At 40.7% G+C, this 26,484-nt stretch overlaps 1 protein-coding gene and 1 long non-coding RNA gene across 44 annotated transcripts in view; both read left to right on the forward strand.

Moving 5' to 3' along the window:
• Window positions 1-26,484, forward strand: part of LDB2 (LIM domain binding 2) — a 359,760-nt gene that overhangs the window by 49,711 nt on the left and 283,565 nt on the right. The gene's annotated exons all lie outside the window — the stretch shown is intronic.
• LOC138923511 (uncharacterized) lies at window positions 17,834-20,068 on the forward strand. The gene is made up of 2 exons (XR_011437191.1): window positions 17,834-17,930; window positions 19,008-20,068. It is a non-coding gene; the product is annotated as an uncharacterized lncRNA (long non-coding RNA).

Raw genomic sequence — 26,484 nt, forward strand, 5'->3', positions numbered from 1 at the left:
AGTCGATAGATTTGATTTCTTAAAAATTAAAAACTTCTGTGCCTCAAGGACATATCCCAATTACGTCATAAAAAAGCTGAATTAGAAAAAAAGGTACTTAACAGAAAAATAACAGACAAATTCTTGATATCTTTACTCTATAAAGGGCCATGAGGGAGCCATAAGAGTTCTTGCAAAATAAAGTTTAAAAGTCCCCTTTCCAGATGTGGAACTGCAGAAATGTAAATAAAGCTTGAGTGAAAAGATGTGCTTTTAGTGAAAGAGTGTCATTGGCCAAGGAATTTGAAATGAGGCACTGAAGGAAATGAGGGCAGTGAGGTACTCAGTTTTAACCTCTACACCTGTTGCTTGCTGACCTGTCACTAATTGCTCCTAATTGGGAAGGCGGAAACCTTGATTTATAAGGAAATAAAAATTTTTTAAAAATCTGGCCCCATTTTTATGCCATTTGGTAATGCCTTCAATAATGTGTAGAATGAGAGTATCCCCTATTTTTCAGCACTTGACATTTACATTTTAATGAACTATATATATATATATACACACTTAACACTCAATATTTAACATATAAGAATCTGTTGAACTCACTCATTCATTCATTCGTTCACTCATTTGTCAATTATTTCTCGAACCAGACACTCTGCTAGTGTCTGGGATCTTTAAGAAGAAAAACACGGCTCCTGCCCTTAAGAAGCATACATTCAAAAAATACATTCTTAGGAAATAATCCAGTATGTGGAAAATGCTAAATTCCTGAAGACATTTATTACAGTATTATTTTTAACACTAAAATCAAAAACAACCTCACTGTTTAAAAACTAAAGAAATGAGGGACTGGCCCAGTGGTGCAGAGGTTAAGTGGGCACGTCCCGCTTGGGCAGCCCGAGGTTCGCCGGTTCAGATCGTGGCGGGGAACGGCACCACTTGGCATGCCATGCTATGGTAGGCATCCCACATATAAAGTAGAGGAAGATGGGCATGGATGTTAGCTCAGGGCCAGTCTCCCTCAGCAAAAAGAGGAGGATTGGCAGCAGATGTTAGCTCAGGGCTAATCTTCCTCAAAAAAACCCCCCCAAAAACTAAAGAAATGATTATTTACAATAAATTTACTGGGTGTAGATATTGAACATGGTGTTTGTGAGAAAGTGTTTATGCTATATTAAGTAAACACCACAGAGTACAGATCTGTATGTACTGAATGATTACAAATATGCTAACAATGAGGACAGGAAAAAGTACAGCAAAAAAATAATAATAATGGTTGTGTGATGAGATTATGATGGACTTTTTCTCTTTGCAGCATATTCTGGTTTTTTGCTTGCAGTATGATGATGACAGTTTCTCTGTACAGTAAACTTACTCTGCTGGACTTCGTGAGCCTTATATAGTCCCCCTGACTTAATCCTCACAGTAGTGCTGTGCTACAGGTAAGAAAGCCTGGAGCATTGAGAGTTGTAGAGCTTGGATTCAAATCCGGGCATTTCAGGTCCAGATACTGACCTCTTCACTCTATGCCCAGCTGTTCCTTCAGAGAGATGAATGGGTCTGGCTTTGAAAAGATGAATCCAGGCCGTGAGCTCAAGCTCTTACGTCTTGCTGATAAGACGGAGATCTTAATAGTATCCACTGCCCCGAGACTACTGGGGGAAAGATCGAAGATGATGATGTTTGAGAACATTTTTTGTAAATTTTAAATTTCCATTCAAAAGTCAATTACGGTGCATATTCAAAATATTTTTGAGCGCCTTAATAAATGTGTATACTAAAAAATTTTAAGCTCATTTTTGTTGAAGTATACAAACGTAAAATAGCTAGTTTATGTATTTTAAAGAACTGTTTAGAACACGAAATTTATTTAATTGGTGAAAAACTATGCTAAATCAGGTCTATTTTGAAAATCAGTTTCTTATGCTGGGTCAGTGTCTCATTGTTCTTTCTCCTTTCTCTCTCTGACATTCTCAGTCCCACCCATTATATGATTTTCTTGACTTTTTTATTTCATCGAGCATGCCCTTCAAGGTCAAGAAACCACTATAACTTGTACCTTGGAGGTATTTGGCAGCCAAAGGTTTAAATTGCCAACTAGCAATTGGGATTCTGGGCTTAGGTTGCTTTATTATGCTTTATATCTGTGGACTATGAGTAAAAAAATAATATATGGAGTAAAATTACAAAGGTGACTCTTAAAAGCACGTGGAAGGATGATGACCTTAAAATGTGCTCACCAAAGCCATGAAAATAGATGAGTTCCCCCAGAGGTACCCAGCAATATACCATTATAGACTTCCAGAATGAATATGTGAATTCCTTGGGCCTTGATGGCCTCTTGGAGAAAATGGGGAAGAGCTTTGTGTTCTAAGAGTTTATGATGTTTGGGGTTGCATCATAGGCAGCTGACATTTAATTTGAAAGTGGTCTGTTGGAAATGTCATCTGGTTTTCATTTGTAGGGGCCTCCTTGAAAATGGGCGGTTGGACTCTGTGACCTCCTGGTTTCCTCCCAACTCTGAAGTTTTTGTAGTCGTTTGATTCTAAGATAAATGTAAAGTTTATTTTCTAGCACAACAACTGATATTTGCGTAGGGTTTTGGAGTTTATAAACCACTTTTCACATGCTCCATCCTGTCTTAAAGCAAGGTAAAGGAGTGAAGTCTCCATCAAATCTAGGTTAGAATATAAAATATACAACACGGCTGGTATTTTCTGCTTGTTGTTTGCATTCAAGATGGAAAGTAATGTTCTCGTTTGAAGGTAACTATGTGAGAATTAGAATCTTACTTACATGCAACGTCTTCTAAAGGATTATCAAACACCTGTTATGTAGGTGCACTCACGATCTACAATGCCATTGAAAAAGTGGTTTCACCAGGTGGGAGAATTTGAATAAATCATGTCATCATCTAATTTAAATATTTGGTTCATCTGCTTCAGATATTTAAGGGAAAATATTGATTTTTCTGGGATAGTGTGAATCCGCTCACATTTTCTATGTTCTAAAAGGGACCTTAGTATACTAGTTGTGTTAGCTATGCTTTCCCTGAAAATTCAGGTCTGTTCAGAAATGTCAAGGCTAGCTATGGTTATGCCTGCCCTGAATTTTAAAAAATGTAATAACTGGATCTTTTTCTACTGGGGCTAAGAAAAAAATGGTATTCTATAATTTTCCTTAGGGACTTGGGTAGATAAGGCCGGGCATATGTGGTGTACCCAATCAAAACACAATTTCACAGGTTATGAGTTTGCATGAGATGCAGTCTATCTCGTGGAACCTGGGTTTGGGTGTGCATGCAGAAATGGGGGGATGCTGCTGCAACCAAGCAAATACCCTTGGATACTCTTAATGGAAGCAGGATTATTGGAGGCAGTGCCTTCCTTCTAGAGTTTCCTCAGGGTGGGACCAGGGAGCTGTGAGCTGAGGATGGGGCCTCAGCCAAGTTGCTTCAGTTGCTGACAAAGGAGAGCCCTTTATCCATTCTTAGATGAGAAGATGAGCAGTTCGTCATATGAAGAGCTCTTGTTTTCTGAGTACTCTGTGTGTGTTATGCAAACTGTGCCAAGTGCTGTAACACATTTGATAATCTTTGTGAGTTGGGCAGCTTTGTCTGAGACTGAGTGATGCCAAATAAGTCATCGAAGGCGAGAGTTCATGATCTAACTATTGCACTGTCGTATGCCTCAGATAATCTAAAACAGCCTCTGTGCTGTGGATGTGCTATAAAGCCACATGGTAGACGTGGCCTTCCCTCTTCCATTCTCTCTTCTCCCCAGTGTCGTCCTTCTGTGAGTTTTCCTCTCTTATGGCTTCCTGGATAAATGTTCAGCGGCTTGGAAAGACGAGATAGAAAACATTGGTATGCATTTTTGTATCAATTTGTAATCAGGTTCATTCATAAAGTAGTGTAAGGTGTGTATATATATTTACATAGCTATAATTATAGTATATACATAAACTTAGATTACACTTTGTCACTTAAAGTCATATCCCTGTTAAGTCTACTGCTGACGCTGAGGACCTCTGGGTCCTGCCTGACTTTGCCACCATTGGCTGATGGGTTTGGAGCAAGTTATTCAACTGCTTAAATCCTTAGGTCCTCATCTGTGAAGTGATTATACTGTTTCCTTCCTGATAAGTTTGTTGGGAGGATAAAAAGAGATGATGATTCTGCAAATAACATGCAAACTGAAGAAGGCTATAGGAGTAGAAGGTACTTATTACTAGGACACAAGAATTCACAAGACCTTTGAAGACCCTTTCAACCCAAATACTTAGTGAGTTCCACAAATCTGTTGGCTAATTTCTAAAGGCCCCGAAATTCTGCAGGTGTGTCTGTGTGTGTCTCTTATTCACCAACCTGTTCATGAAGAGCTGGATTCAGACAGAGAAGTTTCCTCATCTACACATCAAGAGTAACAATTTCCTCAGAGTTTAGTAAGAAAATGGATGTGAAGCTCATAGCACAGTGCCTGGCACCTAGGTCACTTTCCATAATAGTATTCTTTTCGGTTTAAAATTTCTTATAAAGAACGAAGGCTGGATTCATTTTGACTATCTGTTCTACCATTATTTAGCTGCCCACTCCCACGTCCAGCGAATGATGACAAATTCCTTAACTTAGACAAATTCCTTAACTTCCATCATGACACATTACTTAACTTGGGAAAATTACTTACCCTCCTCAGCCTCGGTTTCCTCTTATGTATAATGAAGACAATTCCCACCGCACTGGGTCATGGATAAGCTTCAAGATAGCATGTTTATTAGTGCCTGGTGTGTAAGAAGCTCAAAAAACGCTGAGTTCTCCTCTCCTTCCTTCCTCCGCTCCCATGGTTGGTACAGCATATTTGAGTCCTGCCTGTGGAACACACTTGGGAAAGCTGCTCTGCTGTCTTTGGGACTTTCTCACTAACGCAGAGCACAGTTCCAGCTCCTCATTGATCCCAGGGAGCAGGCTTGAAAAAGAAAGGCAACTGGAGCCTTCTGAGGCGGCCTCCCTGATGCTGCCATGCCCGTCGGATATTTAGAGTAAGTTCCTCCAAAATGCACGGACCCATGTTTTTACTTTTTGTTCTCCACTCAGTACGTGGAAGGCTGAATCATTTATTAGCGCTAATGGAAAACAGATTAATATCCTTACCCTCACACTGAAAGTCACCCACTCTGCGAGGCAGAGAAATAGTTGAACCAAGTTTGTGACCTCAGTGTGTGTTCGATGCTCTGCAGCAAGGTGCTTCCCCCAGGGCATTCCCTAAAGGGTGATGGTCCACCAGGGTGTCCTGTAAATACTCACCGAGCAGAGCGCTAACATGCCGATAGTGTTCCCTACGTCAGGGCGCAGAGCTCCTAGCTGTAAGTTTCACAGACAAGTATCTTGTGTCTTTAAAGGCCAATAGGGAGCCACAAGCGTCCCTGTGAAACCAAGTTCAAAAGTTGCTTTTCCAGATGTAGAGTCACAGAAATGTCAATACAGCTATGGCCCTCGTGGTCACATGCCAAGGGATTGGAGGTAGGGGCCTGGACTAGGGAAAGGCAGCTTAGTTTGATTCTTTGCATCTGTTGCTCACTGATCTCCATTTCTGATTTCTCCTAATTAGGCAGAAGGTCAGCCTCTCTCAGCATCGGAGCTGGAATGAGCCTTTCAAGGAAAAGTTTAGTTCATATATTTCCATGTCAGAAAAAGTCCGTATTGTGAGAGAGGTCATTGCTCAAGAAGATGCCTAAATGTCTTCGTTGCTCATATAAATAGCTCTCTTAATAGGACATGATTTTCTTCATATGCAAATGGAGTGAAGCTTCTCTTATTTCAAAAACTCTTATTTTGCACCTTCTCTGTGTCCACATTATAGGAAATGCCATCAAAGCATAAAGCCAGTTCTTGCCTTCAGAGATGTCACAGTCACATGCATAAGTTTTCTGCTTTACAGAATTCACTGAATGTTTGTACCAGGTGCCTTCCATGTATAAGCTAGAGTGCCAAGTGTTGGGAAGTTTAAATTTGAAGGACACATTCCTGCCTAACACACCACTCCAGAATTTAGTGACTTGAAACAACCATCATTTTGTTCATTCATAATCCTGTACATTAACAATTTCGCCTGTACTGAGCTGGGTGGTCCTTCCATTGGTCTCTCCTGGGATCACTCTGTGATCTGAGGACTGTGACTGCAGTCCTTTGGCAGCTCCTTTGGGGCTGGATGGTCACGAGTGGCCTTGTGCACATGTCTGACAGTTGGTGTTGGGTGTCTCCAGTAGGCTAGCCCAGGCTTTTTCATGGAGAGGCAACATTCCAAGAAAGCAATCCTAGTGTGCAAGTGACTTTCATGCCTCTGCTTTCATCTCATTTACTAATGTTCCATGGACCAAAGCAAGTCCTGTAGCCAAGCCCAGAGTCAACATGGGAAGAGACTATGCCAAAGCATGGATACAAGAGGCATCATTCTTTGGGAGCCATTACTGTAACAATCAACCACAGGCTCTGACCTAAATAATAGCAGTTACCATTTCATTTACTTTGTGCATCCTCTGTGCCCAGTATGGGACTTGATGCTTCACATATACTATTTTATCAAATCTATGTGATGTTTCTTCAAGCTGTATCTTAATCCAAATTTTCTGGGGTTAGTTAAGTTGTCTAAGCTCATACAGATAGGAAATGGCGAGCGTTTTAACACTGAACTGAATAATTCCGTAAACTGGGATCGACACAGGCCCAGATTAGTAGCTATTTGGGAAACAGAAGACAAGGTCTGGAACTGTGTTGGGCAGGTTCTGGTTGTGGAGCAGCTCAGTGTATGTAACATATTGATCAATCATGAACGCTAATAATCCAGAATGTCCTCAGTAACTTTTAGGCATTTTGATCGGACCTTTCTACAAAATGGAAAGCATCTGGAGTTTGGTTATAAAAAACCTAAGTTCAAAATCTGTGTTTGGTTATAAAAAGAGCTAAGCTAAAAGCTTCTAGTGTGTGAGGATTTCAATTTCATGAGCCTCAGTGAGCTCATCTTTAAAATGGGGATACTGTTATAAGGATTAAATGATCCCATGTATGTAAAATCCTGAGCAGAGTGTTGGTACCCAGATGGAACTCAGTAAATGGTAGGCATGAATAATTCAGATGGGAAAATGGCAGAAGAAAGGAGAGGCTATTTTAAACAAGGAGAGCAACACTGGAAACAAGGAGGAGATCTGATGGTAGGGAGGACCTTGGCCTCTGTCTGAGTGGTGAGAGCTGTCAGTTTATAGCAGAGATCTATAGAAAGTAGCAATGGTTAGGCAAGATAGTGCCTGAGTCTGGAGGACCTTGACATTCAGGCAGAGGAGGTAAATTAGCCAAGTTGGAAAAGAGGGACCTGTGTACTGCCTTGGGCCCTGGGAGTAACTACCATGTGTATGTAATTTCAAACTTAGCCAAACCCGGTGAGTTCCCTACTATCTGGGTTCATCCTCCCAGCCCAGGTTTTTGATCAGTGCTAATGAGTTTTAGATTTGAGTCCTATAAGTTCAATAATCTGAGTTTCTTCAAACTTCGAGAGTGTGGCCAACAGTGGAATGGAAACTCCCCTCGCTCTTCTTTGTTTATGACCTAGGCTCACACCATGGACATGTTTATTCATAGAGTCATTGTCATTGGAAAATGCAGGTTCTTTTTTATTAATTGAATCTCACTGTGAAGAACCAGACAGTGATGTGTTGGAACAGAGTTCAAGAACCCACTATGCACATTTCTTCCCAATTCTGTGTTTAGTGTTGGTAGCTTAAAATCGTCCTTAGTGGATGTATTTACACCACAGAAATTGGCAAGTGCTATAAATCAGGGCTCTCTACGCTGCCACCCCTGAAGTTACAGTTGTTAGACATTTACCAGCACATCACTGTGGCACAACCAACTTATGTGCGAAGTTGAGGAGGACAGCTATCTGGTGGAACTGAGAAGAGAATCCTACCTTTGAAAAAAAGAATGTATCTTTTGAGTCACCTTAGAACAAAACACCACACCTAAAGAATGGCTCAAATGATAGAGACTGAAAACATCAAATGTCGGTGAGAATGTAGAGTAATTAGAACTCTCATATTTGTGATAGGAGTATAAAATGATAGGAGTATGACCATTATGGGAAACTCTTTGGCAGTTTCTTATAAAGTGAAACTTACACTTATCCTTATGACCCAGCAATTTCAAGAAAAATGAAAACTTATGTCCACAGAAAGACTTGTGCAAAAATATTTATAGCAGCATTCAAAAAAAAGAAAAAAAAAACGGCTAGAAATCATGGCAGGAAAATGGATGAACGATTTGGGTTTGTCCATACAATGGAATACGACTCAGCAATAAACAGAAAGGAACCACTGAAACATGCAACAACACAGAAGAACCTCAAAAATATTATGTTACACGAAAGAAGCCAGAACAAAAGAGTATAGAGTGATAATTTCATTTATATGAATAGGTGAGTGACCAGAACATTGGCTACCTGGGGGTGTGGTGGTAGGACTGACTAGTAAGGAGGCTAAGAGAATTTTCTAGGGTGATAGAAATGTTCACAATTTGATAAGGATGGTGGTTATACAGGCATATACATTTTTTAAAACTCGAATTGTAAACTTGAGATCTGTGCATTTCACAGAAGTAAATAAGACCTCAATTTAAAAAATCAGCACCCATATTCTGGAATGTAGGAGATGCCTGAAATTAACTCTTCTTCCACTGTCTTTGTGGTATAGGAACCAAGCAGTTGTAGTCAAGCAGTCTGGGTTTAAATTTAAATTCTATCTGTACTGTATACCAGCTCTGTGATTTTGGATGAGTTACTTAGCCTGTCTGAATTTCATCTTTCTCTTCTGAAATATAGAGATAATATATTGGTTTATTCTTTCAACCAATAATCCCATGTGCCAGTTACTGTGTAGATGCTGAAAACAAGATCGTGGACAAGACAGACCCTTCCCTTCCCTCATGGATCGTAACTGTAAAGCTAGTGTGTATAGGGGTTAAAACAAGAGTGGGCGGATGGGACTCTGTCACAGACTGCAGGACAGGACATATGCCATGTGGAAAGTGAAAAACCTTACTCTACTCCAATTAAACCAGGTCACATGGGCAAGATGGCCAGGTTGTGCCAGATCTGATTTTTCAGGAGAATCGGAAATCCTCGTTGTGAAAGTTTGGCATTTCTTTCACTTTTTTCTAAAACACATTACAGGCCAAGCGCTTGTGTTTGTGACCTCTTGCAAAGTTTGCTCATTTATACAGCAATTATTTATAAACCTCAGTCCGGGGCTTATCCGATCGATCTTTGATCACTGTATCAGTTTCCTTGTGAGTAAGAGGGGGACGTTCAAATCAATCGGATAGGCGGTGTTCAGTAGACGCTAAGCTTTCCTGAGTCCCTCAGTTTACAGGATTTTCCCAAATTGTTCAGGTGGTCTTGCAATTTTGCTTTCTAGGAAGGTAAGAGGTTCTCAAAATTTCACCTCCACCCAATTCCCATGTCATTTATGTCCCCATTTGTCAGCAGTATTGGTGACACTTCCCTTGAATCCGACAGTCCTAATCTGGGCAACAGCTTTTCTCAGAGCATTGCAGGTAGATTGTTAAAATGCTGCTCAAGAACTGAAAACCAGCTACTGATCTCTATTTTAATCAAATTCAAGGCTTAGGGTGTGTAATTTTGGTTCACTATAAATTTTGAATTTACACTGTAGAAATAGAGTTAGCATCAATTTGCTTAGCAAATAACCAAAATCATAAACATTTTCTTTAAAAACTGTTATCCTTTGACTCAGTTAGGATTAGGTTCAACTGTGAGTGACAGAATGTCCAAAATCATAGTGTTTTTAAAAAGTTGGAAGGATAGCTATCATTCACGTGATGTTGGCAATCCAGCGGTAGTACGGCTGCATGAGGATCAGGGAGGACAAAGACTTCCTTCCTGAGTGCTGTTAGCCTCAACACGGGGGTTCCCTCAAATCCAAGATGGTTGTTCCAGCTCTGGCCATGTCTGTATCATTAGCATGCAGAAAGGAAGGAAAAAGAGAAGGTAATGCCCCCTTCCTTTAATGACGTCTCCTGATAGATGCACACACTACTTTAACTGACATCCCATTGGCTAGAAGATGGTCACATGGTCACACTTAGTTGCCAGGGAGACTGGAATATATAGACTAATTATTTTTCTAGGCAGTTATGTGCTCAACTAAAATCCAGGGTGTCCAATTACTGAGAAAGAAGCGCACAACTAACACCTTCGCTCTGTCACATTCTTCACCATGTTCTGTTGTGAAGTTGTCCTCGGCTGCTTGGACTCCTGTGTTATTTCTTTCATCTTAGAATGTATAGGAATACACCTTGGATATCCTGAATCTCTTTTTTCTTTAGGGTTTCTTTTTTTTTTTTCATTGTGGTAACATTGGTTTATACACATCAAATAAATTTCAGGTGTACATCGTTATATTTTGATTTCTATGTAGATTACATCATGTTCACCACCCAAAGACTAATTACAATCCATCACCACACACATGTGCCTAATCACCCTTTTCACCCTCCTCACTCCCCTCTTACCCTCTGGTTTCTGTGTGTTTGTTTGTCCTTGTTGTTATCTTCTACTTATGAGTGAGATCATACTGTATGACTTTCTCCCTCTGACTTATTTCACTTAGCAAAATACCCTCAAGGTCCATCCATGTTGTCACAAATGGCCGGATTTCATCCTTTCTTATGGCTGAGTAGTATTCCATTGTGTATATATACCACATCTTCTTTATCCATTCGTCTCTTGATGGGCACCTACGTTGTTTCCAGGTCTTGGCTATTGTGAATAACGCTGCAATGAACATAGGGGTGCTTGTATCTTTATGCATTCATGCTTTCATGTTCTTTGAATAAATACCCAGCAGTGGAATAGCTGGATCATATGGTAGTTCTCTATTCTTAATTTTCTGAGGAAACTCCATACTGTTTTCCATAGTGATTGCACCAGTTTGCACTCCCACCAGCAGTGTATGAGCGTTCCCTTCTCTTCACATCCTCTCCAACACTTGTTGTTTCTTGTCTTGTTAATTATAGCCATGCCAATGGGGGTGAGGTGATATCTCATTGTAGTTTTGATTTGCATTTCCCTGATAGTCAATGATGTTGAACATATTTTCATGTGCCTGTTGGCCATCTGTGTATCTCCTTTGGAGACATGTCTGTTCGGATCTTTTGCCTGTTTTTCTATTGAGTTGTAGTTTTTTTATTGTTGAGATGTATGAGTTCTTTGTATATTTTGAAGATTAACCCCTTATCAGATATATGGTTTGCAAATATCTTCTCCCAATTGATATCCTGAATCTCATTCTTCTTAACACTATCACCATCACTGCCCTTGCCCGAGCCACCATCCTCTGTCCCAGGATTATTGTAGCAGCTACCAATGGGACTTCTGTTTCTGTGCCCACAGTCTTTTCCACAAAATAGCCAGAGAAAGCTTTTGAAAATGTAGGTCAGATCTTGTCTCTCTTCTCTTCAATACTCTCCGATGGCTTCTTACATTACTCAGAGAAAATCTAAAATCTTTGCCATGCACTATGAGATCTACATGACCTGGTCCTCTGACTTTATCTCGTTTTCACTCCCCCTCACTCTACTCCAGCCATGCCAGCCTCCTCACTGCTCCTTCTATACTCCTAAGGAAAGAACAGTCTTTTCTGATGCTCTTTCCACTTCAAATAGAAGAACAAGCACAGAGAGGCTAAGTTGCCCAATGTCATGCAGCTTAGAAGTAATGGAGCCAGGATCCAAATCCAGGTCAGTCTGACTACAAGTTCTGTATCTTTATTCAACCCTATTGCATAAATGCTTAATGAATGCTTGATTGCTCGGTAATAGATTCCATGTAGGCAGTCAGTTCATTCTGAGAAAAGGTTGCCCGGCATTTCTGAGATCTACAAGTCCTTTTGCAGGAGAAAACAGTGTCTTCTAGGTTCTGTCTCTGCCAGAGCCATTAGAAGCTCCTACTCTAAACTCTATAGCTGTAGAAAATTATAAGCATCATCAGGCTTGAGGTCGGCACAGGCTAATTGGGTCAACCATCTTCCTTTCATGGAACAAATAGAATGACACTCTGGGAGCTAAGGTTGGACCTCCTCAGGTCAGTGGACTCTTCTGCTGTTATGTGTGCAAAATCCTCTCTGTTTGGCACAGGCAAAATTAGATATAGTTCTTACCCCAATCACTGAGTCGCCTCTTGCTAAGCATTGCAGTAGATCTAAAAGAAATGAAAAGAAACATCCCTTGCCATTAAGGACGTCTTCATTTAGATCAGTTATTTAACCTGAGGGGCTTTTGTTTGGGCTTCAGAGTCTGAGATTCCTTTGAAATTATGCGTAAATTCTTGTCTGTATACATATGTGTATTAGTTTTTCTAGTGAGAGGATACCTAGCTTTTATCAAGTTCTCTGATGCGTCTGCCACTTCAAAGCATGGTGAGAACTACTGGTGATAAAAACTTCCCGAGAAGCTTATCATTTATTTAGCACAGAATATACACACTATGCTACATTTCTCCTTTTAACCCTCAAAACAACCCCATGAGTTAGTATATTACTATGGTAATTTCATACATGCAAAAACTCAGGTCAGAGAGATTCAATTCCTTTTTAATATCACATACAGATGTTAAGAATGAGAATCATATTTCAAACCCAAATCTGTTATAGTCCCAAGAATGTACTCTATTTTCATATTGAGACATATTTTCTCAAAGAAGTATTTAGACACATGGTTTTAAAAATCAAATTGTGCTTTTCTTTTTTTTAAGTTTTCTTCTGCTTCCTGCATTGTCTCTTTCCTTTGGGATTTTTTTTCCCCACATTTATTTGTGTCTGTTTCTCCATTTCATGTTGGGAACTTTGCTTAAATCTAATGATCCTTGGTTATCCTTTTGTATTAAACATGTGCTGCCAAAAAGCTAATTCTGAGCTCCAAGTGCGTGAGTAAGGCTTTTCGCCTGGTGGGTCACGCCACTAGGGGATTGGGTAGCCAGCTGGCATTTTCAATGGAGTGACCCACATGAGTTTCTAGAGTTCTTTAAGTTCCTTTAAATTTCTCCAGATGATAACTTGCCAACTCCCTGCTTAGGGTGTGTGAGACCTGCTGTTGTTAGGAGGCCCTTGGGAGTTCTAGGTAGGTAGAAGGAGGGTGGGGCAGGGCATCTGAGCACCTAAGTGTTCTGTAAACAGAGCTCCTGTTTCCGACTCTTCGTTTCACTCACCTTCTTCAGGCACATATCCAAGTTCTGAGCCTTTCTGGGGTTCTGTAGGATAAACTGGCTCACTTCTCTTTGGTACCCCTTTGAGGTTGCTATCTTCTATGTGTCTCCACTTTTAATAAAGACACTACCACTTCTTCATTCAATTCCCATCTTCCAAAATTTCATTGAAATATCATCTTTATTTCACTTCTTTCATTCTCCTTGACTCCTGAAGTTGCACCTTTTCTATTCCTTCCACACCTCGTCAGATGGAATTTTTTTTTAAAAAGTGTGCATTCTTGCCATAATTCTAAAATGGAAGTTTCTAGGCTTGCTTGTCTACCATAGTTATACTACCTCCCCATATCTATTACATTCTGTCCAAACAATGGGAGAGATACAAGAAAAACCTTCAGGTGATTCTGCCCTCAAGAATCTCATAATCTAGTCCTGAGGAAATCATGCCCATAGATTCTGCACCTCTAACATGGGCACAAAATCGCGCAACCAAGATCGAGCTTACAGATTAAGGGCTGGAAGGAGAGATGCTTCCTACCCAGAGGGATCTAGAGAGACACACTGAAGGAGGTGGAGGGAAGTGTATCTAAGACTAGGACAGGGGGCCTGCCCGGCGGTGCAGTAGTTAAGTTCACACGTTCCACTTCGGCAGCCTGGGGTTCGCTGGTTCGGATCCTGGGTGAGGACATGGCACCGCTTGGCAAAAGCCATGCTGTGGTAGGCATCCAACGTATAAAGTAGAGGAAGATGGGCATGGATGTTAGCTCAGGGCCAGTCTTCTTCAGCAAAAAGAAGAGGATTGGCAGCAGTTAGCTCAGGGCTAGTCTTCCACAAAAAATTAAATAAAAAATAAAAGACTAGAACAGCATGAACAAAATTCCACAGGCAGAGAAATGCAGGGCAGAGAAAGAACAGTGGGTTCACCACCTTGGCTTGAGGAAAGGAACGTATGAAGGGAAGTATTAATATACAAATCCTGCTAGGTGCCAGGTGGAGATGGGTCTTGAATGATTAGAAGTTTGGGTACTATTTTGTCCTAAGATGATGGCTTACCACTCACATCCTACAAACAGATGGCATAAAGAGTGTCTATAAGAACTGAGGGGGTGCTCCTAGAGGGGAAGGATTGGAGAGTAGAGAGAGAGATGGAAATATCCTGGGAGAGGGAAGGAAATGAAACTTTGGGATGGGAAGGAAAGGAAATGGTTTGGTGGAAGTCGGGGGTAGGGCAAGAGAAAGATTCTAGGAAGAGACTGGAAGTATAAAAGTGGCAACAACCAAGAGTCTAAGAGAAGAAAGTCAGCAATGCCTCTGTGCCTGATGGGAGGGAGGAGTTTGTGTTGATTGGGAGGCAAGAGGCTGAAAAATCAGTGAAAGACCTTGAGGGCTGGCCCAACCAGGGCGTGTCAAGAGGACAGGGTGACATCCCAGATGTGGATAACCCTGGGCTTTCCCATGAATCTTTGTGATTCCTGCTCAGATTTCCCTCCCGTACCTCCCCACCCCAGTTATCAAAGCACAGACATATGTGCAAAATTTTGGAATAAGAAAAACCAGATAATGTTGATTTTGCAGTTTGGGCAAAATGTGAATATTGAACTGTCTGCAGACAAGAGAATTTTCATGATCTATTCACATTCTAGATTACTTTTTTTTCTTGCCATTTTCAAAAATAAGGACTCTTCAACACTAATCTGCTTAGCAAATCTTATGAACTAAATCGAAAGCCTTGCAAGCCTGTTACCAAGCATGCCTGAATTGTAGACTTTTCTTAACCTGTTATCCTTGTTCTCATCCTGTTCTTTTTTCTCCTTCCTTTCCGAGCAGAGTAGGAAAATTCTGAATATGTTTAAGAGCAAAGAATGAATGGCATCCTTTAGATGCATCTTTACACTTATTTCTTTCATTTTGCATAGCGCCAAATTCCCTCTGAAAATATCAGCCTGCCTCCAGCCTCTCCACATTGTCTGTCATGCCAGTGCTGTCCGCGGCTGTCTCTGTAATGCTGCCCGGAGCGAGCTGCCTCCTCTGCAGGCCAGGGGGATGGCAGCACCTTCAAGGAGACATCCATAAAGCATGGCTCCTGATCTGGATTCACATTTCCTAGTGGTGGGGGCGCTGTTTTTATTTTATGATCGCTCCCTTAAGTATGGCAGGATGTAAAGATGAATAGCAAATGAGAACTTTCTAAATGCCTTTTCTGTGCAACTGGTTTGTACTTTCTTCAGACTCAAGGTTCTCGCGGGGACTCTTCCTCCAGATTCTGCCTCTGAATCATGATTGTGATTGACCCTCTACGCCAATCAAAGCTTGTTCAGTATTTAATCAATCTCGAATTACAGGCAAGTTGTTGCAGTTCCAATGTCAGTCTTGAAGCCTCCTTATGCTTTTTCCATTTGCATCGAACACACCTTTTCTGTTCTTTTTTCTTCCTTTCCTTTCCCTTTTTTCTTCTTTTTTGCCCTGGTGCTTCCCAAAATGTTTAAGCTTGTTGAGGAAAGCAGATTTCTCAAGCATTTGCCGTCAAATAAATAAGCTAATAAATCATAAATGGGCTAAGAAAGAGGATTTTCCCCTTTCACAGCATACATTAGAGCTCAGGTTTAGCAGTTGTTGGAAACGCTTGTTGACGAACTCTGTCTGTCTTAGAAAACCGGCTGTGGAGGAGCCTGGCTCACCAGAGTGAGGCAACGGGAATCGCAATGCACCAGACAGACAATGTCTTCTGCATAACAATTTCATCCATCCATTTGCCGGTGAATATTCATGTTCCAGGGGTAGAAGTTTCAGTATTTACAAATTTGTGGAAGCAGGAAAGGTAGAGCAGCATCGGCTAAATGGAATATTTGCTTCTTTGTTTCAATGGCCAGGATCACTGAAATTGAGTTTCATTTTTGTCCTTTTGCTTTTGTTTACACTGAAATAAAGCCTGGAAGGTTATAGATACTAAACTATTGGGACCAGATGTGCTCCGATGACTTTCATTTTGTGATAAGTGTGTGATTTAAAATCAGTCTGCCCAATTATGATCTGAATATTGTTTTTTGTCTCAATGTTATAGCAAGCTCTATCTACCCATCCATCTATCTTCTATCTATATATTTCTCTATCTAATCTATATCCATAAATAGATTAGGTAGAACATTAGAGCTAAACCATAGTACTGATGTTAAAGATTTATATACACGTAATGATTATATACGACAATATATGTAATGAATATATATACGTGTGTGTATCATACACACAAACACACCACATATAAAATTAGTTTTATGGATGATTAATAAATAAATCTGGAGTGCTTTAATTATATTAAAGCTTTCTAGAGAAAATGAAAATTGCTATTTATTAACCTCTGTGGGAAAGAATTTGGCCATATATCACATCTCATATATCATTTAATTCTCCTAACAACTCCATGATGCGGATGTGAGGAAGCCAGATGACAGAGAATGAAGTCCGTTGCCTAAAGTTGCTGAGCTGGGCTCAGAGTGTTTTTCTGTTTCAACAGCGAAGCCAATTATTTCATCTCACTCGGCCTCCTATTGTTTGGCTTGGCTGTTGGAAGTGTTGTAACCTTGGGCTCAATTAAAAAAAGAAGAGTAATGATCAATTCATTCATGCCACAGATATTTATCGAACACTTACAATGTGCTCAGTGTTCTAGGTATTAGGAAAATATCAGTGAATAAGCAGGTAAGTTCCCTAGCCTTAAGAACTTACGTCCAGGGGAGAGCAATAGATCAAGTGGTGATGTCTGCCATGAGTATGGGAGGGAAAAGTGGCCATCTCACTTACAGATGCTGAATTGTGGTCCCTCTATCTCACTATATGAACAGAAGTAGAGCTAAATCATGTGTTATCCTCATTTCCTTTAGGAAGGAACACTTTTCTTCTTTACCCTCAAGGTCTTGCATTGGTCTTGGTTTGGATATCCTGTGGTCACCTAAAGACCCACATGGATCACAGACTGGATGAGGCCAATAGATGTTCAAGGTACCATGCTTTGCCTTGGGGATTCAAAGTCTCAGGAAAAGGTCATGCTTTGGATCAGTAATCTAGAAAACCCTAGTTTCTACCTCACAGTTATCATTTTTCACCATCATTTGTTCTTTCGGGTTTATCTCTTAGCTAGATGAATGGCCTATAGATCTTCGAATCTATGAGCCACATTTGAGATTCACATCTCAGAAAAATAACTGGAGCTGCTTACTCCAAGTCCTCAACAAGCTTTGTTATACCATGAAGCAGGTCTCTTTCGTTTGCCTACAGTGTCCTTCCCACATTATCTGCCTGGTGAACTATTCATCCTTCAAGGGCTGTCTGTACAGCCAGCTCCTCCACAGCCTGCCTTCTCTGAACTTCCTAGACACAGTCAGTTTCTCAGGTCCCACTGCATTGCAAATACTTCTCTGTTATCCCATATATATTTACTCAACACCTGCCACATGCAAGGTACCATTAGGAGCCATTAGCATGTACTATTTCACAGTGCAATGCTTGCTTTCTTTTATGTCTCCCCCATGTGGCTCTAAGAAGACTGAGACACTCAACTGTCTTATTCACTTTCATATTCCCAGCACCCAAGTTCATGCCAGGTCCTTATTGGCACTCAACAACCATGTGCTGAATTAAGGAAATCCCTCTTCAAAGTGTAGAAGAACACCCATGCTGTGGGTAAGTGTTTCAGAAATTGAATCAGTTAAAGATGCCAAAACTTTGGCCTGTAAGGGAATGAGGAGCATCAAATAATTGAGTTAATGGTTAAGAAGGAACAGCCAAAGTTGAGATCACACAGGTTTGAGGTTCAAATTCTGGTTTGTCTCATGCACAATGGCACTTAATATTCCACAAGTTTAAAAAAAATGATGATAGCAATACCTACCACATAAGGTTGTATGTGGATGAAATTAGACAATGTTTGGACTGTTAGCACACAGCACTACTGAACATTTGACACTCGTTATTTATGGCACATCCGGTTGTGTGATGCATTTGTCCCCTGATTTTCTCATGCTTCATCTCATGGACTCATCCCAAGCACCAAACAACTTGGCCAGGGCATGGGGGTGGCATGTGGCATCATCAGTATTCTAGCTCCAGTCTTCTGTGTCCAAAAGCTTAACCTTTAAACCATTCTGGTGTTTAACTTGGACCATTCTGCTTTGTAAGAAAGCACAAGTGCTTGTGAGCGCACACACATACACACAGACACCCCCTCTCCCCCAACACTCTCATTAATCTTTCATTTGTATCTAAAAACCTAAAGACAGTACTTAGTCCTCCCTCACAGGGGTGTCCTAAAGTGGTGAATGATAGCGTTACTCTTTTTACATGTTAAGTAGTTCTTTCATTCCCAAGTTTGCCCACCCCTGTGGAACTTGAGTACAGCATCACTTCACAGTGCCACACAGTAACTGATGTTGTGATGTGGTGTTTAAAAAGATGTAAATAGTTAACACTCCTTTGAAAAGAAATCAAATCCTCACTTATAGCCTTTATCAACCAGCTGGTTCTTGTAAGCGTCTTCCCGATCTGTGTGCAAACATTACTTTTAAGTGATCAGCTGGCATAATTAGGTAAGATTGTACACTAGAAGCACAATTCAGTTTTCTCTTCATCTCGGCTGGAAGAAGAAACAAACATCAAGGATGATGATACGACCGTGAGTTCGATGTGTAGATTTTTCCTGCAGCTGCAATACCTTGCTAATCAGCAGAGCTAGTTATTTATTTATTTGTTTTTCTTTTTTAGTTCAAAGGTACGGCTTTGTGGAACCTCAGCCAGAGAGGTAATTCTGAAGCCTGGTCCTGTGGGAGCAGACACCATCACTGGCACAGATAGCAGCTCAGCCGGGTCTAGGTTTCTCCGCTTTACTTTCCATCTGGATGGTTTAGTATTTAGTGCCTTTTAAAAAAAAATTCTTAAAACTCTCATTGTATCATAGATTTAAATCAGTTCAGGGAAACTGAGTTTAAGACCTGGCTGGGGATGGGATTGGGAGCTGTGACTTCAGAGATAAGATGTCACATGAGTAGGAAGATGTTGAGTAGAGGAACCGACACAGATAGTAGCCTGATGAAGTCAATAGACAGTGCTCGCAGAATGAGAAGACTCACATTCTGATATCAGCTTTGCCCATTGGCCAGGTCACTAAACCTCTCTTGACCTCATTCTCTGATCTGCAAAAATCATGGTCTGAGAATAGTCCCCAAATGTATTGAGTGCCTGTTATATATCAGACTCTGTGGTGATTCTCACCCTGCGGAGCCCCGCTTCCCAGGAAGGCAGACACACGGGGCGTAGATCATGTGTGCAAGGATCCTGAGAGAAAGCCAGGTACGATGAGTCAGCAGGACCTACATGAAGTCTGGAGCTAGGCTGTCTAGAGTCACAGCCATCTCTGCCTGATCTTGAAGAAAATGCCAACACTTATTGAACTGGGCTGTTGCAAAATATCTACAATATTGCCTGGCATATAGTTTGAGCTCAATAAATACCAGTTGTTGATATGGGAGAACAAAACAGAGAGAACTAAGATTACGTAGAAGGTAGAGGAAGACCAGACCTCTGAGAGGAAATCTTAAAAAGTCCTGAGGGGGCCGGCCCCATGGCCGAGTGGTTAAGTTTGCGTGCTCCCCTGCGGCAGCCCAGGGTTTCGCTGGTTCGGATCCTGGGCTCGGACCTAGCACCACTCATCAGGCCATGCTGAGGTGGCATCCCACATAGCACAACCAGAGGCACACACAACTAGAATATACAACTATGTAGGGGGGTGCTTTGGGGAGAAGAATTAAAAAGAAAAAAAAAAGAAAGAAGATTGGCAACAGGTGTTAGCTCAGGTGCCAATGTTTAAAAATAAATAAATAAATAAATAAAGAGACTTGAGAAAAAATACAGTGGGAAGTCTTAAGACATCTCCCACTTAACATGCTCCTTAGGTTAGCTGCTTTCTTCTTGCTGTAAAACATATTGGTTGATGCCCAAAGCTCGTGGCCCATAGGCCGTGCTACCTCTGCTTTAACCAACGTTCTAGTAACCTACCAACTCCCAGGCCTTCTTCTACCAGATTAAAGAGAATCTACCACAGAAACAACTGTTCACATTCCTGGGGCAGACCCTAGGCACAGATGGCAGCTCAGCAGGACATGGACAGCTATACGTAGATGATGTCATTTTACCCCCGTTTTACAAAGGGGTCTCCAGTGTGAGAAGCAAGAGAGCTGAGATCTGAGTCTAGGTCTCTTTGGAGCCAAAATCACCCCATCTGTGAGCTCCTTAGAGGTTTGTCAGGTGAAAAAATTGAGCCAGAACATTCCAGAGAGAGAGAACAGCCTGTCCAAAGCCTCACAGCAGAGAATAGCTCTAGGATTCCCTCTTTCCAGCTCTAACATTCCATTATTTAACGACGGAGGCTGTGAGTTTCACTGTAGAGAATGAGGCTTAGAAAACTCCAGCAGTTTGCTCACTGATATTTACTCATAAATTCCTCATCATGTTTTTTGTTTTTTACACTGGAATGGTTTCCATTCTCAGGTACCAAGGATAAAATTCTTTCAAATATTCCATGTAAAAGGCCAGTGATTTTAAAGGCTGTGATCTATTTTCAGCCTTTTTGGAAAACAAACAGAAAATCACTCTTGATATGGAAACACTGCAGTGGGCCCTCAGGAGGGCTAAAGCAATGACTTCTCAAGCAACACCTCCACCGAAGGCCTCTCCAATGGCTTCCAGTCCCTCTTGGTCCTTCGAAGGAGTGGGAGCCGTGATGGAGAAGGGGAAAGGCACCAAATGGGCAAAATATTTTGGGGGAAATTGACTCCAGCTTTGTGCGTTCTCTAGTGACAAAAATAGTGTTTTTTTCTTTTGCATCTGTAAAGCATTTGATGATTAGTGAACCCATTTAAAAATTATCAAATAATGATTAAGAAGAAAAAGCTATAAATATTTAGAACGTGACAAGGCCACTGCTAATGGAAACTTGGCATTTAGAGAAATTAGGCTCGAAGAAAAGAAAACTCTATCCATCAAACGTCATCAGTCTCATCTTTGTCCTAAAGAGACTTTAAAATAAGCAAGATTTTAAAAGTATCAGACTATTTTAAATATGTTCTGTGCAGAAAAATTTTACTATATTTTTCTCAATTCTCTCTCTTTTTTTTTCCCCCCTCACTAGATGGGACAAATAGGAATTGGGGTTAGCAGGATTAAGAGTGAGCTCTTTAAAGGGTGCACATTCACACGGAAAGGAAGTGTTGCGTAGGCGCAATTCGTTATTCTGTGCCTTCTCATTGCTCCTGGAGAACACGCCAGGCGTATTTCCTCTGGAGGGTCTTTGTCTCAGCAAGTTCACTACCAGGAAAACTGCCCTCAGGTTTGCACAGGGCTGACTCTTTCCTCCCATTCAGATCTCAGCTCAAATGTCACTTCCTTCGAGGTTCCCCTGACCCGCACATCTGAAGTCATCACTGATCATCACAAGCTGTTTTTTTCCCTTTCATCACGCGTATCACAGTCCGCAATGATCTGGCTCCTTTATGTGTTTTCTTGTTCCTGGCTATCTCCCTCTGCTAAGCTGGAAGCTCCAGGGGACCTCGTCTGTTTCGCCACTGCCAAGAGCTGGGCCCAGCACAAAGTAGCCACCCAATAAATACTTTTTAATAAGTGAGTGAAAAAAAGTGCTTTAAAAATAGTAAATTGCTCCATAAATATATTATTATGTGAACATTGAAATCAGAAAATTTAAAAAAAATCCAAGATGATATTTGTCACATCATTTCTAAGCTTTTTGAGCAAACAGGATCATACATTTTCCCCAAAGCCCATTTTAACTTTACTCCTCATGTACTATTTACTTCAGTGCCAACTTCTAGAAGTTTAGGAAATCAATATTTTCCAAAATAAAATGCCTTTGCATTTAGAGTAAAATATATATCTTGGTTGTTGGCTGAATATACAGGAAAGAGTTTGCATTGTTTTATATTTGAGAGAAGAAAAATTACTGGGTCCCACATTCTGGCCAACAGAATGCAGCGGGTCAGAGACACAAGGTCATCCACAATTCGTGTGGACTCTTAATACTTCAGAATATGTGCCTGTCAACATTTGCAGAGCTGTTGCCTCATGGAATTTCAGTATAAAAGGAAACTATGGTTTCTTCTCTTCGTCTGGTCTCCAATCTGACGCTGTATCCCTAAATCACTTCTTTAATTTTGCAGATTGCATCCTCTGAATTAATTTACCATCGATAGGATATCGCTCACATTTGTGTCTTAAAATATTCTCTTGAGGTTTAATTTCTAGACACCATTGCATTTAATAAAAATTGAATTGTGCATGTTACATTCCAAATTGGAAGGATGGTCCTAATGCTTTCAAGGTAGTAAAATTTCATTAAAAAAATACTGCTTGAAATGAACACAGAATGTATGAGCCAGGGCGTGGGAATATTTGCTGTGCAGAGATTTTTGTCCTGAGGGCAAGAAGGTTGGGTGTTGGGAAAGGGTTTTCTTTTGACCAAAATTTGATGTAGAGAATGATTTTTCATTTTGAATAATAATACATGAATTGATAAATGTATCAAGTATATTTTAACAGAGAGTCATTTTATGCAGGGTCTTGTTCAAAGCAAGTTAGGTAGTCTGTTTTATACAAAATTATAGTTGACATCATGACCATTCCCAGAATCATATCTTTCTGATCTGGAAAGAATCAAAAAAGGTCACCTAACCCAGTGGCTTTCAAACTTTTCTATCATCTACAGTGAGAAATACATTTCATGGTATTATCCAATACACACACACATAAGCTCACACACATGCACATGCACACACACATGCATGCAGACACACACGCACAAATAGGCAACCAGAACTTAAACTAAAGACTCACACTGTTCCCCTCCCTGCATAGGACATATTCTATTCTTTATTTTATACTACTTCATTTAAAAAATGTTGTTTTTGCTTTTCTACCTTGATTTCAAGGCCCATCAGTTTGGAAAACACTCATCTGGCCCAAACCATTCATGTTACAAATGGAAAACAAAGGTGTTGAGAGGGGAAATCACATCCTCCAGTTCATGCCAAGTTCAAGTCAGCTGCTGCTAAATGAACACGATAGTCAACACACTGTGTCTTCTCTTTCATTCTAATCAATGATCCCATAAAATCGTAGGAAGAAGCTACAGTTGAGTTAAAAAGAAAAAAATATACAACATACTTCTTGAAACCCAAGGTCTGAGTGGGCGAGTTCCTCAGCCTCTCTGAGCCTGGGGGGACTTGTTTTCATACAGGGACTTAAGCCCCCAACTGCGACAGCCTCAGCATAGCCCAGTTAGGCTCTTAGTGAGACATCGTGGATGAAAATGCCCGAAAGAAATCCTGGCTCCTGTTCTTCTGCCTTACTTTCTAAAAAAATAATGTTAATTAAGAAAGGACAAAAAGTAAGAAACAAAATACACACTATTGCGTTTTAGTTCCACTGCCTGAAAGTCAACCTTTTCTATAATACTTGAGGTAGCAGACTGAGACGGCCACAGATTTGTTAACGATTCTTCAACTGAGAGACGGGGTCTATTACCCCTGTTTTTGAATTCAGGCTGGCCTCAGGCGGCATTGACCAGGAATGCCCTGCAGAGGTGATGCGGTGCCAGTTCTAGACCTGGTCCTTAAGTGGACTGATAGTTTTCACCTTGGTCCCTTTGAGCACTGAGCCATCCTGTGGGAACTTTGACTATGCTGCTAAGGGCCCCTGTGGAGAGGCCCTGGGACTGCATGGTGAAGGAGAGGGGCCGGTAGAGACAAGCCTTCCATCTGTCCCCAAGGAGGGGCCAGGCAGGTGGTGAAGTCTCAGGGATCCTCCAGATCAGCCTGGCTCACAGCTGAAGACCACTGTGTTTGAATCCACTTGGTCCTATGCGGAGCAGAGAATCACCCAGCTAAGCCACTCACCCACAAAATCATGAGATTTAATAAAATGGTTGTTTTAAGCTATCAAGTTTGGGGTAGTTTTTTAATGCAACAGTGGATAACCGGAACACTTGAGTTGTTACAAGTAGTTCAAGTAAGCAGTTTCCTAGAGGCAATATAGCATGATACAAATTTTGGAGTAAGACTGCCTTGATTGAATCCTTGGGTTACTGAATCTCTTTGTGCCTCAGTTTCCTCATCTGTAAAATGAGGATAAATAATACTACTCATCCCATGGTTGCTTTGAGGATTTAAAAAAGTTAATACCAGTGTATGTAAAGGTCTTAGAACAGCATCTTACACACAGAAAGTGCTATGTAAATATGTTATTATTCTAGAGCAAGAAAATATACTTTTGAATGTTTATTTAGATTGCAACTCAGGATCAGGTTTTCTGCTTTTGGATCGTGAACAGGCCTTTGTTCTGGGTCTTCAGGTCTCTTGAAATCTGAATTGCAAAATTAATTCAAATTGGCCTTAGAAATGAATATCCCCATGGGACCTGAAAGAGATAAAAAACTGTAAACGAGGGGCAGAGAGACGACATTTGCTGGAGTGGCATTCAGTAACAGGTCCACTGTTCTTTAACGTTGTTATTAGTGATGTGGGCAAGAGGTTGAGCAGCACATTAATCATATTCGTGACATCAAATCATGTAGAAGACAGGAGAAAACAGGGATTACATCTCTATATCAGGAGGGAGTAGGAGGCGAGCTGGGAAGAAAATGAAACAGTAAGATTAAATGCAGTCAAGTTCAAGAGTTTGAATTGGATCTGTCGATACACCAATCCTTTAAAAAAAAATGATTTGAGGTATTTCAGTTGAACAAGTATTTATGGAAGGTGTGCTACATGCCAGGCATTGTGCTCAAAAATGGGAACTCCTAGGCGAAGAAAGCCTGTCCCTCTTACAAGGAGCTCACAGTCTCGTAGGCAACGCAGATTGAAACCAATAAAACTAACGCAGGGTGATAGGTGCAAGAATAAATGTATGTACAGATGTCCAACAGATAAGAGAGTGGATGCTTCTACTTGGGATGATGTATACAATAGTGGACTTCTAAACAAAAGTTTTATAACCCAGAGATAGAAATAGGAAATTGAGACTATGGATATAAAGAGAAAGAAAACAGAAGACTACATGAGTTCGTATATTTGGGAATCAGATTTGGCTGTGCCCTTCTTTCTGTGAAGTACAAGCAAAGAAAACAGGCTGAGTTACAAGCTGTCATCAGAGAGAACGTGAGTTAAAAATCAAGATATAATTGAAGAAAAGTGATCCATGACAAAGACATTTTTGAATTTGGGAAAAATACATTGGAAAGGAAATCACACTTCACTGATATCCACATATAGGGCATTTGAATTGTCTTTGGAAGTAATAGGATTTTAAGATAAATATATTAGAACTCTGTTCATTTATCCCCTCATTCAATGAAGCTGACACAGTAGAAATAACACATGGTCACTGCTCTTCCAAAGCTTCGTCCAGCTGGGGAGAATCATTAATCAAACAATTATGCCAGTATGTCATCATCACTTTATTGCCTTATGAGGGAAAAGCAAAGTGAGTTATGAGAGATAGGCAACCAAGATCTAATACTGAGGGACTCCTAGAGGGATTCTTCTCTAAAAAGGTGGTGGTTGGCTTGAGGCTTGAAGAATGGGTTACACAGGGAGGAAGGGAAGGGGAGAAGGGGCAGTTTACTCAGAAACTACAGTCTGTACAAAGGCAGTATGGTGGGAAGATCCTGCAAAACTGGCTTTAGGAAAAGTAGAGGATTTGCTGGAAGGGGCACTGGATTTCAATAAATACCGTATGGCCTTATAAATGTTTTGGATTTATTCCATTTAGCCTCAACAAAAATTCAGGCTACCTAAGACCCCAGTGAACTATTTCGGGTAGTGTAAACCCTTTTGCATCTAGGAGAAACAACTGGAGGAGGCTCTTCTCTGCCTCCTCACCCACAATAATGTCACTAGTGTCAGCGATAGTTTCGAGGTGATTTTTTAATCTGAAGTATTTGCTCTGGTTAGGGTGCTGACTAATACAGCATTGTTAAAGCTTTCTGTCAGAAAACCTGGCTCTAAACCCAGCAGGACTTTACACTGTCATCCAGTGATAAATCTGATGGACACAAGGAAAAACACAATGCTTTGCTTTGGACTTGCAATTAAAAATGTTTATTAAAGTTCTCGTTCTCTGGCTCTGTGCTAATTTTCAGGCTTGATGTGAACAAAGGCTTTTAAATAATACATTT

This window comes from Equus caballus, chromosome 3 (assembly GCF_041296265.1).
Source record: "Equus caballus isolate H_3958 breed thoroughbred chromosome 3, TB-T2T, whole genome shotgun sequence".
NCBI lineage: Eukaryota > Metazoa > Chordata > Mammalia > Perissodactyla > Equidae > Equus > Equus caballus.